This window comes from Diabrotica virgifera, chromosome 2, assembly GCF_917563875.1.
Source record: "Diabrotica virgifera virgifera chromosome 2, PGI_DIABVI_V3a".
NCBI lineage: Eukaryota > Metazoa > Arthropoda > Insecta > Coleoptera > Chrysomelidae > Diabrotica > Diabrotica virgifera.
Genome location: NC_065444.1, coordinates 159,034,357 through 159,050,507, shown reverse-complemented (window position 1 = coordinate 159,050,507; position 16,151 = coordinate 159,034,357). Strand labels below are relative to the sequence as shown.

At 32.0% G+C, this 16,151-nt stretch overlaps 1 protein-coding gene across 1 annotated transcript in view; it reads right to left on the bottom strand.

Moving 5' to 3' along the window:
- Positions 1 to 3,132: 3,132 nt before the first annotated feature.
- Positions 3,133 to 16,151, bottom strand: part of LOC114330647 (leucine-rich repeat, immunoglobulin-like domain and transmembrane domain-containing protein 3) — a 51,135-nt gene continuing 38,116 nt past the window's right edge. Inside the window, exon 4 of the transcript XR_007696201.1 lies at positions 3,133 to 3,255. The gene's annotated coding sequence lies outside the window, so the exon portion shown is untranslated. The remainder of the gene's footprint in view (positions 3,256 to 16,151) is intronic.

The window sequence follows — 16,151 nt, the reverse complement described above, 5'->3', positions numbered from 1 at the left end:
AATAATTATGATACATAAGAATAATTATGATTTTTGTATAAAAAGACACTGTACCTATGTAATGTACTTTACATAAATGAAATTGAACTATTTAAGGCCTCAGGGATATTTTAAAATTAAAAACAATTTTTTGGCTTATAAACTAATAAAATATCTCGAAAAAAATATTAAATTTAATTAAATTATGACAACGGTATTGAAAAAAAAAGCGGCAGGACGCTTCTTTTAAAAGAAAAAACTTTTAATTGTGATGAGTGATTCCTGAGATACAACCGATCAAAGTTGACCGGCATTTACGACAAAGATATAAACAAAAGGATCATAATCTTTGAACTATCACCTTTTTATTTTTGTCCTCTTTCTATACACCAATTTTCATATCTTTAAAATAGTCATAACATATATTATTATAATAAAAACTATCGATATTACTAGTCAAAATTGCCAAAAATATCAAAATTCCAATCAAAAATTAGGTTGGAGAAAATGTAATATCAAAGTTCAAAATCGGTATATGTTAAAAAAATGCATTTTCTCGGCTTCCCGTGGAGAAATTTTCTTCATTCTTTTTTTGTTCCCAAGTAACTCGAGTAGAGCCATCTAACTAACGCATTATTAAATGTCAGATTTGCTTTTGTTTTGTTATAATAAATTAATTTATTTATTATAATTTTTTTTATTTGTTTAAATAAAGATTGTTTAAATAATTATACAGCTTTCACACGAGAATATTTGTGTTTTTAACGTTAAAAAGTACACTTGTAGTAGTCCTGTCGCCAGGGGGGGTACAACGGCCTCCTGCATTCAGATGGACGCAACCAAGTTTTTTTTATGTATTTTGACCTGTAGAACACGAATTTTTTGGGTAACAGTTGATCCGCATGTCGATAAGATTGTTATAAACCAAGAAGTTGAGGAATCACATAAGAGCGATTTCTCGCAAAACAAAACATTTTTTTGTATTTTTTGGGCCATTCTAACCAAAAAATGTTCCTACAAATTTTTTCGTAGGATGCATAGTTTTCGAGATAAACGCGGTTGAACTTTCAAAAAATCGAAAAATTGCAATTTTTGAACCCGAATAGCTTTTGATTAAAAAATAAAATAGCAATTCTGCTTACCCCATTTGAAAGTTTCAGTCAAATTATATCGGTTTTAATTATTTGTATCGCTAAAAATTTATTATTTTATTGTTAAAAAAAGTTATAAACACCTGGTGCTTGAGTGATGTTTTCAATGATTTCTCATTTAAAATCGACCGAGTAGGTAGAAGAGGTAAAAGTGCGAGCGGGGCTATTTCTACGTAGCATGCATTAAAACGCATGTATTAGGCACGGGAAACACTATGTGTTTATAGCTTTTTTTAACAATCAAAAAATAAATTTTTAGCAATGCAAATATTCAAAACAGATATTATTTGACTCAAACATTTAAAGGCGGTAAGCAGAATTGCTATTTTATTTTTTATTCAAAGGTTATTTGGGTTCAAAAATTGCAATTTTTCGATTTTTTGAAAGTTCAACCGCGTTTATCTCGAAAAGTATGCATCCTACGAAAAAACTTGTATTAACATTTTTTGGTTAGAATGACCCAAAAAATACAAAAAAATGTTTTGTTTTGCGAGAAATCGCTGTTATGTAATTCCTCAACTTCTTTGTTTATAACAATCTTATCGACATCCGGATCAACTGTTACCCAAAAATTCGTGTTCTACGGGCCAAAATACATAAAAAAAAACTTGGGTAAGTCCATCTGAATTAAGAAGGCCGTTGTAACCCCTCTGGCGACAAGACTATAGTAAGTTAATCTAAAAATAGTCTACAACTGGAAAAATATGTAATTTTCTTTTCTTATAAATAAATTAATCCATTATAACAAAACAAAAGCAACTTTGACATTTAGTAATGCGTTAGTTAGATGGCTCTACTCAAGTTACTTGGGAACAAAAAAAGAATGAAGAAAATTGCTCCATGGGAAGCTGAGAAAATGCATTTTTTTAACGTATACCGATTTTGAACTTTGAGATTAAATTTCCTTCAACCTAATTTTTGATTGGAATTTTTCTATTTTTTACAATTTTCACTTGTAATATCGATAGTTTTTATTATAATAATATATGTTATGACTATTTTAAAGATATGAAAATTGGTGTGGAGAAAGAGGACAAAAATAAAAAGGTGACGGTTCAAAAATTATGATCCTATTGTTTATATCTTTGCCATAAATGCCGGTCAACTTTGACCGGTTGTATCTCAGGAACCACTCATTGCAACTAAATGTTTTTACTTTAAAAGAAGCGTCCTGCCGCTTTTCTTCTAATACCGTTTTCATGATTTATTTTAATTTAATATTTTCCGAGATATTCTATTTGTTTTTAGAATAGAAAATTGTTTATAATTTTAAAATATTCCCGAGGACGCTTAAATTAGTCTAATTTCAATTCCGTAAATTATATTACATAGCTACAGTGTCTTTTTATACAAATATCATAATTATTCTTATATATCATAATTATTGTGGTTATTATAGCGACCGTAAATTTTTAATTAACAATTCAATTGTTGCTAAACTGTTCACTCAATTTCCATCGGCTTCTGGAATTCTAATCTATGCGGAAAAATCTTTTATATTACCAAGTTATTTAATTATTGATAAGCAATTACTTATCTAAAATTTTAGTTGAAAATTAAAGATTTTGTTGGAAATACCCGGATTTTCCGGGAAAAATTTTTGTCGAATTAAATCGGGAAAAACACGTCTCTATGTAGAATTTAATTACGGTGAATTTTTATCTGGGTGTTTTTTGTGTAAAGTTAAAATCGTTGGAGTTATAGAGCAAAAAGTGAAAAAAACACGATTTTCGGGCGCCATTTTATTTATAAAAAAAGTAGCACACTATCTGCGGACTTTGCATACCAATATTATTAATAAGTATATACAGTCATAAGATTCAATTCCAGCCATAAAATTGCTGGTAAATAACTTTTCCTTGTATTTTACTAATTAGCCCAAAATATTTATTAATTTTATTATGTTACAAAACTATTTCTAGGCTTTTCCGGTGTGTGTAGGTATATCAAAACAACTAGGTATATAAAACAATTATTTGCACAGATGTAAATAGAATTATGCTTTTTAGGTTAACCAATTTATTTAACATTTTTTAACAAAAGTTATAATTATAAAATTATATTTTCTTAACAACTAAACAATCAAATTTTATTCTTCATCAGTCTTCAAGTTCAAATTTTATTCCTAAAAAGATAAAGTTTTATTAGTGCCTATTCAAATTCTTTTGAAAATATTAATATTTTCAGACAATATTTAAGAAAAATAATATTAAATATCTACTTTAAAAGTAGGTACAATAAAATAAAATATGTAACTGATACGGTAACAGAATTTTAATAAAATACTTTATTTCTATTTTTAAAATATCTGTTTTATTACTGATTAGAATCATCATCATCAATCAGCCAATCGCGTTCTTTCCAGTGTTCTCTACACTGGACCGCTTGTAGCGAGTTTTCCGCTACTCATTTATGTCCTCGGTCCATCCAGTTGATGGTCATCTTCGGCTTCTTCTAGAATTTCTGGGCCTCCATTTTATGATTAATCTTGTCCACCGTCCATTTTGTGTTCTGGCTAACTGCCCTGCCCAGTTCCATTTAAGCGTCGTAGCTCTTTCGATGACGTCTTGATCTCCTGATCTTTGTCTGATTTGTTGGCTAGTTATGTGGTCTCGAAGGCTTACGTTCAGCATTGCACGTTCCATGGCTCGTTGTGTATTCATAACTCTGAATTTATTCGCAGTTTTTGGTTTTAGTTAAAGTCTCTGCTCTATAAGTTTGTACAGACAAAACACAATGGTTAACCTTTTGCTTGAGACACATGGGAATTGAACTCTTTTTAGAATATGGCTTAGTTTGCCAAATGCTGCCCATGTCAAGCCTATTCGCCTCTGTATTTCGTGTGTTTGATTATTTCTGCTTATTTTGATCTCGTATCCCAGATATTTGTGAGTGTCTGTTTGTTGTATGGTATTATTGTCAATAGCTATATTTCCACTCATAACGAGATTTGTCACTGATTAGAATGGCTAGATGGAAATACTCTCTTTAGATCACTCACGTATATAATCGCGTAATATTGTTCCAGCTTTCACTGTTGATTACTTTCTTCATTTTTTATCGTTTTGTTTAAACATTTTGCTTCACCACCCGCCCCAAGTTTTTCGCAATATAATCGGTTCGCTAAACTCAGACACAACTGGCTAGTGATTTTAGTAGTTAATTTTTTTGTTTTTGGCCAATTTTACCAAAATTGGCAAAATTACTAATTATTAAGTAATTATTAACAATTTAGTAATTATTTTTTTTGCCAATTTTACCAAATTGCCAAAATTATTTACTAAAATCACTAGCTTATTTACTAAATCAGTAGTGTCTGAGTTTAGTGAACCGACTATACCTACCTCTCCTCCTTTTGCTTTTCCTTACCAATGTTTTTAGACCCACCGATTTTTATATATAAATCTGCACTTTTTATTAAACATAAGTTTAAATGTAAAGGATGGTCCACACAAGGCTAGAATAATCGATAAGATTTATTTTTTCTGTTTTTAAAAGCTCTTTAACAACCTGACCTCAACGAACCATAAGTATCATATTAGAGACTATTATAAAAATTACTGGGTGGGATTTTAAAATTATACAGTGTGAATACCACTAATGGAATAAAATTGTTTAGGTTTTATATCAAAAAATTATAAAAAATGCTGGTACAGTAGTTCAACTTCGAATGCAATGTACTATTAAAAAAAAAAGAAATTAATGTAATTAAATTCCATCATCATCATCATCAGTAGCTCGACAACCATTTTTGGATCATGGCTTTTTCTAGGATTTTCCTCCATTCTGTTCTGTTTCTTGCTTTGTTCTTCCAGTGGGTAATCTCAAGTGTTTTCAGATCTTGTTCGACTTGTTCCAAGTAACTAAGTTTGGGTCTTCCCTTTGACCTTCTCCCTACTGGTGCTTGCCTCATTATATGTTTTGGTGTTTCGGTCTCCAACATCCGTTCAACATGGCCTATCCAGCGCAGACGTCCGATTTTTATGGATGTTATGACGTCGGGTTCTTTGTATGCTGCGTATAGTTCAAAATTATATCTTCTGCGCCATACGTCATTTTCTTTCACCCCTTTATATATGTGTCTGAGGATTTTTCGTTCAAACGTACCTAATAAGTTCTTATCGCTTTTCGACAGTGTCCATGTCTCTGATCCATATATAAGGACCGGTTTTATCAGGGTTTTGTATATTTTGCATTTGGTTTTTCTCGTGATGTTGTTAGATCTTAGGTGTTTAATTAGTCCATTATACGTTTTATTAGCAATATGCATTCTTCTCTTGACTTCTTCGCTGACATTGTTATCTGCGGTGACTAGTGAACCTAGATATGTAAAAAATTTTACGCTTTCGATGTTATAGTCTCCTGTTGTCAGATTCTGTAGGTTTCTTTGGCCTGTCGATTTGCTGGCCTTCATGTATTTGGTTTTTATTTCATTAATATTTAGGCCACTGTTTTGTGCCGCTCTTTCTATCGCATTAAATGCTTTTATCATTTCTCTTTTGCTTCTAGCTATGATATCAACATCATCTGCAAATGCCAATATTTGTACACTTTTTGTTATTATTGTTCCTCTGGTGTTGACTTTTGACTCTCTAATTATTTTCTCTAATATGACGTTGAATAGAATACAGGATAGGGCATCTCCCTGTCGTGGGCCCGTTCTAACATGTATTGTATCTGTTAGTGCGTTTTGAATTCGAATTTCGCTCTGTACTTTAAATGTTTCTTTTACTATATCAATGAGTTGAGTTGGAATATTAAACTCTTTCAGGGCGTGGATCAGAAATTCTCGATGGATACTATCATAAGCACTCTCAAAATCAATGAAGAGATGATGTGTGCCTATATTAAATTCACTAGTCTTTTCCAAGATTTGCTTCAAGACGAAGATCTGATCTATTGTGGACTTCTGCCTACAGAAACCACATTGATATCCTTCAACTATTTGTTCCGCATATAGTCTCAATCGCTCATAGACAATATTTGACAGTATTTTATATGCCACAGTCTGTACCGTTATTGCCCGTTAATTTTTACATTCAAGTTGCTAATATCTTGGTTAATAGTTTGTACATCACATTTAGTAAAGTTATGGGTCTGTAATTCTTTAGATCCTTTGATCCTTTTTATCTCCTTTCTTAAATAGTAGCAATGTTACTGCTTCGTTCCAAGTGTTGGGTATTTGTTTTGTCATTAATATTTTATTCATAAGTATGTACAAAACTTCTCTAGTTGTTTTTCCACCATTTTTTAGCATTTCTACAGTTATCCCGTCTTTTCCTGGCGATTTATTATTCTTCATCTCCTTGAGTGCCCTTTTTCTGATCTACTTACAATAAAAACCTGGTCTGACTCTAATTTACTCTCATTTAACGTATATAAAACAGTAGCATTATCTTATAAAGGAGCTCTTCAACCCTTACCTCTTAATAACAGCCAGATCAGTACTGTTGATTCTGTTAAATTTCTTGGTATTTTTTTAAACAGCAACCTTAAATGGTCCCTCTATATTAATTTGTTAAGGAAGAAACTATCTTCAGCTTGCTATGCTATAAGATCTGTTTCGAATGATCTCAATTTAGCATCTTCCAAAATAACATATTTTTCTTTGCTTGAGTCACATCTTCGTTATGGTCTTCCTTTTTGGGGTTCTGGTACAGCTGCCCAATTCGATGTTATTTTCAAATTACAAAAAAGAGCAATAAGATATCTGTTTGACCTCAGAAGAACAACACATTGTAGAAGTTACTTCAAAGATCACAGAATTTTAACCCTTCCATCTTTATATATTTTAGAAACTGTTTGCTTAATTCGTAAACATCTACATGTCTTTCCACCAAGACCTAATCATGACTATTTCACGAGAAATTCTACCTTTGACGTCTATTTACCGACCCCGTCATCTGAGTTAGTAAAGAAATCTATATTATATTCCGCAAAAAAACTTTACAACCATCTCCCTCTACAACTTAAATCTGCAGCATCTTTCCCCAAATTCCGTAAACTGAAAAAACCTACCTATCCGAAAGACCATATTATGTAGTAGAAGATTTTCTTAATTAATAACTAAGAAATTACAGTACCCATTGCACAAGTAGTATTTTTATTATTGTTTTTGATCTATATTTTGGTGTCATATGCTGCAGCTTAATTTTTAAACTTAATTACTAGGTAGACTATGCAATTTGAAATTTATTGAAATTTATTGAAATTTTTAAATTTTGCAATTGATTAACTGTTTAACTTCATTATTATTATTATTATTTAATTTATACTGATGATTTATGTAATTTTAGTAAATTTAATTGTTATTGTTTTGTTTTCTTGACTTTTTGTAAGCTCTGTCGATAAAATTGTACAATTATTCATGACAATAAAGCATATTTCTATTCTATTCTATTCTAATGCTTTTTCCCCATCCAAAAAGTTCATAAGGTCGCTAAAGAAGTTTTCACTTCAAAAATACTTTAATCACTAATCAGTTATAATGATTGGAGTAGGGATAGTGTGGCCCGTCATATGCTTGCTTCACAAGCTCCTTCGAGTACACACTCTATCTCTCCTCCAACCATTATAACTTCGTTCGAACTTATACGCAATTCAATCTATAGTATATAAATTACTAATATCTCGCCGTAGCGATAACGGTCGCGAATTTAATGCTTTTTCCCCATCACAATAGTGCACAACATCGCTAAAGAAGTTTTCAGTTCAAAAATAGTTTAAACACAAATTAATTATAATGATTGGAGAATGGATAGTATAGCTACTCATGCGCTTGCTTTGCAAGCTCTCTCTGGTACACACTCGATCCCTCCTCCAACAATTGTAACTTCATTCGAACTTATACGCAATTCAACCTATAGTATATAAATTACTAATATCTCGCCGTAGCGATAACGGTCGCGAATTTAATGCTTTTTTCCCATCCAAAAAGTGCATATCGTCCCTAAAAATTTTTCACTTCAGAAATACTTTAAACACTAATCAGTTATAATGATGTCATGCGCATGCTTCGCAAGCTCTCTCTGGTACACACTCGATCCCTCCTCCAACTATCGTAACCAGTCGAACTTATACTCAATTTAACCTGTAGTATATAAAATTACTAATATCTTGCAGTAGCGATGATGGTCGCAAATTCAATGTTCTTTCTACATCCAAAAAGTGCACAACGAAAGAAGTTTTTACTTTAAAAATAGTTTAATTACTAATTAGTTATAATTATTATAGAAGGGATAGTGTGGCCCCCATGCGCTTGTTTTGCAAGCTCCTTCGGGTACACACTCTATCCCTCCTCCAACCATTATAACCATTCGAACTTCAACGCAATTCAACCTATATATAAATTACTAATATTTTGCCGTAGCGATGACGGTCGCGAATTCAGTGCTTTATCCCAATCCAAAAAGAATTTACCTTGATTATATACGCCTTGCGTGCGTCCTACACATTTTTATATGTACATACATACACATTATATACATACATACAAAATTTATTTCGACCAAATGATGATGGTCGCGAAATAAATTCTTTTTCCCCGTCCACAAATAGGTGCGATACCTATTTTTTACGCTATACTTATTTCACCGAATCGATGACGGTCGCTAAATCAGTCCCTTTTCCCCATTAAAAAATAGGTTTTACATTTATTTTAAATTTAAATCCTTCTACAAAATTTATATATACATACACATAATATAAATACGTACAAAATTTATTTCGCGGAAGCTATGACGGTCGCGATGACGGTCGTGAAATCGATTATTTTTCCTCATCCAAAAATAGATGTTATACCTATATTATATACGCCTTGCAGGCCTTCTACATTATTTATATATACATTTTATATCACTTAAAACTTTTTAGACTTTTTAAAAAATATTTTATTTTGAAAAATAGAAAAATTAAAGTTACATGTACTAAATCTAAATTATTACGAACAAATATTAAACACCGGCAAATGGTTTTATATGATTTACAAAATGCTGAGGTTGTGAGAAAGCTTGGACGTAGTAGTTCTCGCTGACATTGGCATTGAAACTGGATGCGTCGATTCAGATGGCTGACACCTGATATATCCTGATGGGAAATAAGTAGGTACTTCATTATTAAGGTTAGTTGGTAAAAACGGATATAACAGCTCCCCTTGTTAGAAGGAAGTTGACGCGTGGCAGCAACTTCCAGAGTGGCTGTTTATTGGTATTCAGTGCGATTTGCTCTTCTTCTTCTATGGAGTCGCTTAGGTGGATACTGGGTCTTTGTCTTGGAAAGATTTTGTCTAAGAAGTGATTGCAGCAACTGAATGGTATTTGAACTGGATGACTTTAGTACGTAACATTATCGTAAGCGTCGATCAATTTCTGGGAGTGTACTCTTGTACTACCAATAAGGGCATCGCACGTGGGTTGTAGTTTGAGCACGTGGTTAGTTTTGATGATTTCTGACTTGACTTCTCTGAATTAGCATTTGATTTTATTGGGCAGTGGGTCAGAAACTGTTACGAGCCAAAAAATTCAAGCTGATCTTCTGAACGGTGTAGTCTTTGGCAAATATTACGGAAGTCTGGCATGTTCTAGGAAGGCGTTCTTGTCGCTTCAGAAGTTGGGCTTCGCATATGGCGTCGCTGTCGATTGGATAACAGATCTTGATTCTGGCTCGAAGTGTTTTGCATGACTCAAGGCTATCTATTTATTGTAAGGTATAACAAAGAATCATCGTTTCGCGCAATATATTTATGAGTTGTTGTTAATATCTAATTTAAACCTGTTCGATTATCCAGTATTGTTATTGGATAGAGATAATATAAAGTATATTGTTCTACATCAGTTAAACAGTTAAAGGAATATTTAACAAGAACACAATTCTTGTGTCTAATTGATAGGCATGTAATTCGATAATATCGAGATATTGAGGGAGGTTTGAAGTATAGATAGATGGGGAAGATTATTTTTCTGTAATGATTGTGATATATGCCTAAGCGATTTAATTAAATCAAACGGAGTAATGATTGAACTATGTAATATTTTTAATCGAGCAAAAGTTATAGCATTTACTATATCATTTAACGAATGTTCGATAAATGAATAGCTTTCCATTAGCAAATCACAAAAGTTCAGCATATCGATTTGAGATTTATAGAATTTTAATTGGTCAGAGATATTCATTATTGATTTTCTAATTTGTTTAATATTATTGTTGAAGGTTTCCTCATCTATTTGTAATTTTCGGATTGTCGCGTTGAAACTCTTAATGAAAGAAGTGGTAACCGATATTTGAATTTTTAATAGCTTTTCGATTTGATACTTATCGCGGGGTTTCTTATTAAATTTATACATTCATTGAAATATTCGCCATCTGACGAATTTGATGGCAGATCTGATCTGAAGTTTCCGGTTATTGTTATTGATTTCCATATTGAACCTATTCCGTTAATAAGTTCATGTTTTTTCTCGGAAAGCGTGTTGTTTCGTATCAGCGATTATTTCTGTATATTTGACTTTAACGGAACTAGAGATTTGTTTGAGGAGACGTATGTGAGTTTGGACTTCAGATTTGAATAATAGTATTCAAGCTACATTTTATTCAGTGGTATCTAATAAATTGTCTAAGATTCTGTCGTTTTGTCGATAAAATCTCTGATTGGTTACATGTCTTTGTATACCAGGAGGGTCCATTTGTCGTTTGAAATTTTGATTTAAAAGATTTAGTGAAAACATACAGGAAGCAGTGTTAAACATTAGTAAAGTTACCTTAGTTAAATTAATTAGTTAATAGTTAAAAATGGAAAACAAAAATAAAGGAATGGTGTGATGGGGGAAATGCTAAAATTGGTAGAAGCAATTAGAAAAATAAGAATTAAAAGATAACCAATAATAATGACTGTAGTAGATAAGAATTCAGAGAATTAAGGACAATGATTAAAATAATGTGTAAAACAAAAGAAAATACAATGAAGATAAACTCAAAGAGGTTGAAGAAAGATTCCAAACAAAAGGGCATTAAATCCTTTTACCAGGAAACAAGAACAATGGAAAGAGGATATAAGAAAAATATCCCATATATGAAAAATGATGAAGGTGGGTACATTAATAAATAAATCAGGGAGTTAATGAGAAATTGGCAAACTTACTTTTTGCAACTGCTAAACAAAAATGAAGAAGGAAGGAGAATAATCCATGAAAGTGAATATGACCTTATATTAATAGAAACTTGTACAATGGAAAAAATAAAAAATATAATAAAAAGACGAAAACAATAAAAGTCTAGGAATAACAGAAATATCGGCGGAAATGATAAAAGCCCAAGAAAAAAAGCTACCCAAAGAGATACATAACTTGATAAAAGCACATGGGAAACAGAAAAATGTCAACAGAGTGGGCCATAGCAGGGGTATGTCCCATACACAAAATTTGACGAAATGAAAGGTGAAAACTATTTAAACTATTATAGTAGAGACAACTATAATAGAGGTATCGCGCTGTTAGAAGTAGTTAGTTTAGACAATCTTGACACGAATCATAAGAAAGAGCTAAATAAATATAAGGAAAATATATTGGTCGAATATCAGGCAGAATTTAAAAATAATAGGTCGACGGCAGACCAAAAGTTTGCGCTAAAAGGAATCCGCACTACGTGCTACGAATATAAACATCAGTATTACCTATGTCCTGTTCGTTGACTTTTCAAGTACGACTAAGATAAGGTAAAGTGGCAACAGATATACGATCTAATGAAAGAGATAAGCCTACTAATTAAAATCGTCACGATGGAAAAAATGCCTATGGATAACAAAATAAACAAAATAGCAAACAAGGGGCATAAGCATAAACCAAGCAATTTTGAAACAAACGAAGGATTACAGTAAGGGTACAAATTATCAATGACTCTTTTTTTTTTAATCTAATACTAGAAGGAATAATCAGAAAAAGTAAAATAAAGATGCAGGAAATATTTTCTTTTAACACGGTCATCAATGTATGGCAATATATAGATTTAACACTATTAATGACAGGTAAGAAAGAACTAAGAGGATTAATCAAGAATATTAGAAAAGAGGCAAAAGGTTTAGTTTTCTAATAAATAAGGAAATAGTAATAAATAAGGAAAAGACAAAATGCATGATAATGGGAGAAAGAGATAAAAAAGGAAGATAATTTCTCCTTAGACAGAATGCGAAAAATGCCTATTCGAATGAGTTTCAAAGTTTACTCAGGTGAGTCTGAAATTATGTGAAAAGGGACACGGGGAAGGAAAGATAAAGACAAAAATAGTAAAAACAAACAAAAAGTATGGAGTGTGGCGATCATTAATGAAATTCGAATATGTCTCAAGAAAAACAAAAATTATAATCTGCAAAACAGTTGTCAGGCATACAGCTACATATGCACGTGAAACAGGTACAAAAATCAGAAATATATTTTTTAGAGAGATGGGAGAGAAAATACAAGAGCGATATAGAGAGGTGTGAAAATAAATAATAATAGAGTAGAAAGAATAATAAGAGACTTTTTTTTATTTTCTAATGGCTTTGGCTTAGTCAACTAGCCAGACTATTTGTTTTTTTTTGTATGGAATAAGAGACTTAAATAACAAGTCAAACATATTTATTTAAATTAGAACATATGGAATATGATATTTAGGACAAATTGAAAGAATGGGAAAGGAAAGAATGTTGAAAATGGTACTATCACGAAAATCAATACATCAAGAAGAAAAGATAGACCAGGATGGATATTAAATGTCACAGTATATGAAGACTTACGAAAAAGTTATAAATATCAAGAATTGGAAAGAAAAGGCTTTAGACAGAAAACAATGGAAACAAGTAGTTAAGAAAAAATGTATGGAAAGACTATATAAAATTTGTATATCGTAAATATTTAATATTAATAAGTGTGGTATTAAGTGTTTAATAAAAATAAATTTAATATTGTCTGTAGTCTATATTATAGTAGTACCGTGTAATATTATTACGTACTTAATAACTTAATAGTAATTGTGGGGAAAATAAAATTTCTCAGCTCTATGCATTCAAGGGTTCTTGAGCTTAATAAATAAAATAAATTCTTCATAAACGTAGATTCCAATGGTGTTGTTGATTAGGGTTAACATATACTGGGAGTGGATGACTGAAATGTAACAAATAAATGAAAGTAACAGAATTTACGTGGGTTTCTTGGGTTTCGAAAGGGACAATAATTTTAATTTGGGTTTTCCTTTAGGATTACCTAAGTTCCTAAAGTACTTTGATAAAGAGTTTTCTCATTATAAAGTGTTTCGGGTGGTCTAACAGAAGTATACCCAAACATGAGTTCGTACGGTATAAATCCGTGAGTTTTAGCATTATAAAATATTTCGGGTGGTCTAATGGAAGTATATCCAAAAATGAGTTCGTAGGGCATAAATCCGTGAGTTTTCGCATTATAAAATATTTCGGGTGGTCTAATAGAAATATATCCAAAAATAAGTTTGTACGGTGTAAATTCGTTAGTTTTGTTTTTTGTGTTATTAGGACAAATGATTGCATAAGGCAGGATATTGAAAGGATGTTCATCGAAATTTTCAGATTGATTAGCTCTTTTGTTTTTATATTTTAAGCAAAGATTTTTTACTAGTTCTCGTTCTTCCTTGTTAATATGTTGTATTGGAAGTCGAGACTTGATGTTGTCGTTTCGGTATATTTTATCAGAGCAATAATTTATTAAGTTATCGTTTGACTGGAAATTTAGAATCGGGTAGTTTGAATAGGGTTCAATTATTGCGGTATCGGAAAAATCGGTAATTTTGGGGATTGTGTTTGAGTTTACTATAATAGATGTCAGAAATTTTTCTTTTTCATTCACGTGTACTAATGTGTCGGGGGTATGGACTTTATCATTTTCATTTTTGTGCAAAATTGCATCTGTATTTGACAGATGACATGTTAGATTAAATATTTGCTCGGATCTGGGATCTATTTTAATTTGATTAGGAGATTCATTGTTAAGCGAATTAGTTTCTACTTTGTAGAGAGGTAATGTTTGAAAATTTGTGATTAGTTGTTTGTTCTTGAAATCTATTGCACATTCGTAATGTTCAAAAAAATCGAGGCCTAAGATTCCATCAAAATCTGTATCTAGATTATAGATAAATACTTTATGGGGGTTTCCCATTTGGAAAGGGAATAAAGTAGATTCGTTGATATGAATTGTTTGGTCTGTATTAAACTGTATGGTCATATTTTCGGGAAAACGTGGTTTGAAATTTTTCGCGGTATTTTCATTAAAAAATACAAAAATAGACGGTTTAGTTTTGATTTCAATCTGTCTCCTGCCATCCCCCGATAGCGCTATTTCTAGGTCTACCTTTTGTCAAGGAGGCTATGCAAGAAGACAAATTTAAATCAAAACTTCCGTAGTTCTCGGTATACAATAAAACTATTTATACCGGAGTAAGGTTAGAACGCCCTCTAACGGGGAATAAGTGAAATAAATGGCGACTCGATTCTAGTTTTCTGTTGACCTAGATATCAAAATATCAAAAGGCACCGCTGGGAAAATATTCCAAAAATGCGGTTCAGAGAAACTATATGAAACGAGTCTTTGTACTCTCATACAGAGTATGGCATTAGTAAAAATACAAAAATAGACGGTTTAGTTTTGATTTAAATCTGTCTCCTACCATCCCCCGATAGCGCTATTTCTAGGTCTACCTTTTGTCAAGGAGGCTATGCAAGAAGACAAATTTAAATCAAAACTTCCGTAGTTCTCGGTATACAATAAAACTATTTATACCGGAGTAAGGTTAGAACGCCCTCTAACGGGGAATAAGTGAAATAAATGGCGACTCGATTCTAGTTTTCTGTTGACCTAGATATCAAAATATCAAAAGGCACCGCTGGGAAAATATTCCAAAAATGCGGTTCAGAGAAACTATATGAAACGAGTCTTTGTACTCTCATACAGAGTATGGCATTAGTAAAAATACAAAAATAGACGGTTTAGTTTTGATTTAAATCTGTCTCCTACCATCCCCCGATAGCGCTATTTCTAGGTCTACCTTTTGTCAAGGAGGCTATGCAAGAAGACAAATTTAAATCAAAACTTCGGTAGTTCTCGGTATACAATAAAACTATTTATACCGGAGTAAGGTTAGAACGCCCTCTAACGGGGAATAAGTGAAATAAATGGCGACTCGATTCTAGTTTTCTGTTGACCTAGATATCAAAATATCAAAAGGCACCGCTGGGAAAATATTCCAAAAATGCGGTTCAGAGAAACTATATGAAACGAGTCTTTGTACTCTCATACAGAGTATGGCATTAGTAAAAATACAAAAATAGACGGTTTAGTTTTGATTTAAATCTGTCTCCTGCCATCCCCCGATAGCGCTATTTCTAGGTCTACCTTTTGTCAAGGAAGCTATGCAAGAAGACAAATTTAAATCAAAACTTCCGTAGTTCTCGGTATACAATAAAACTATTTATACCGGAGTAAGGTTAGAACGCCCTCTAACGGGGAATAAGTGAAATAAATGGCGACTCGATTCTAGTTTTCTGTTGACCTAGATATCAAAATATCAAAAGGCACCGCTGGGAAAATATTCCAAAAATGCGGTTCAGAGAAACTATATGAAACGAGTCTTTGTATTCTCATACAGAGTATGGCATTAGTAAAAATACAAAAATAGACGGTTTAGTTTTGATTTAAATCTGTCTCCTACCATCCCCCGATAGCGCTATTTCTAGGTCTACCTTTTGTCAAGGAGGCTATGCAAGAAGAAAAATTTAAATCAAAACTTCCGTAGTTCTCGGTATACAATAAAACTATTTATACCGGAGTAAGGTTAGAACGCGCTCTAACGGGGAATAAGTGAAATAAATGGCGACTCGATTCTAGTTTTCTGTTGACCTAGATATCAAAATATCAAAAGGCACCGCTGGGAAAATATTCCAAAAATGCGGTTCAGAGAAACTATATGAAACGAGTCTTTGTACTCTCATACAGAGTATGGCATTAGTAAAAATACAAAAATAGA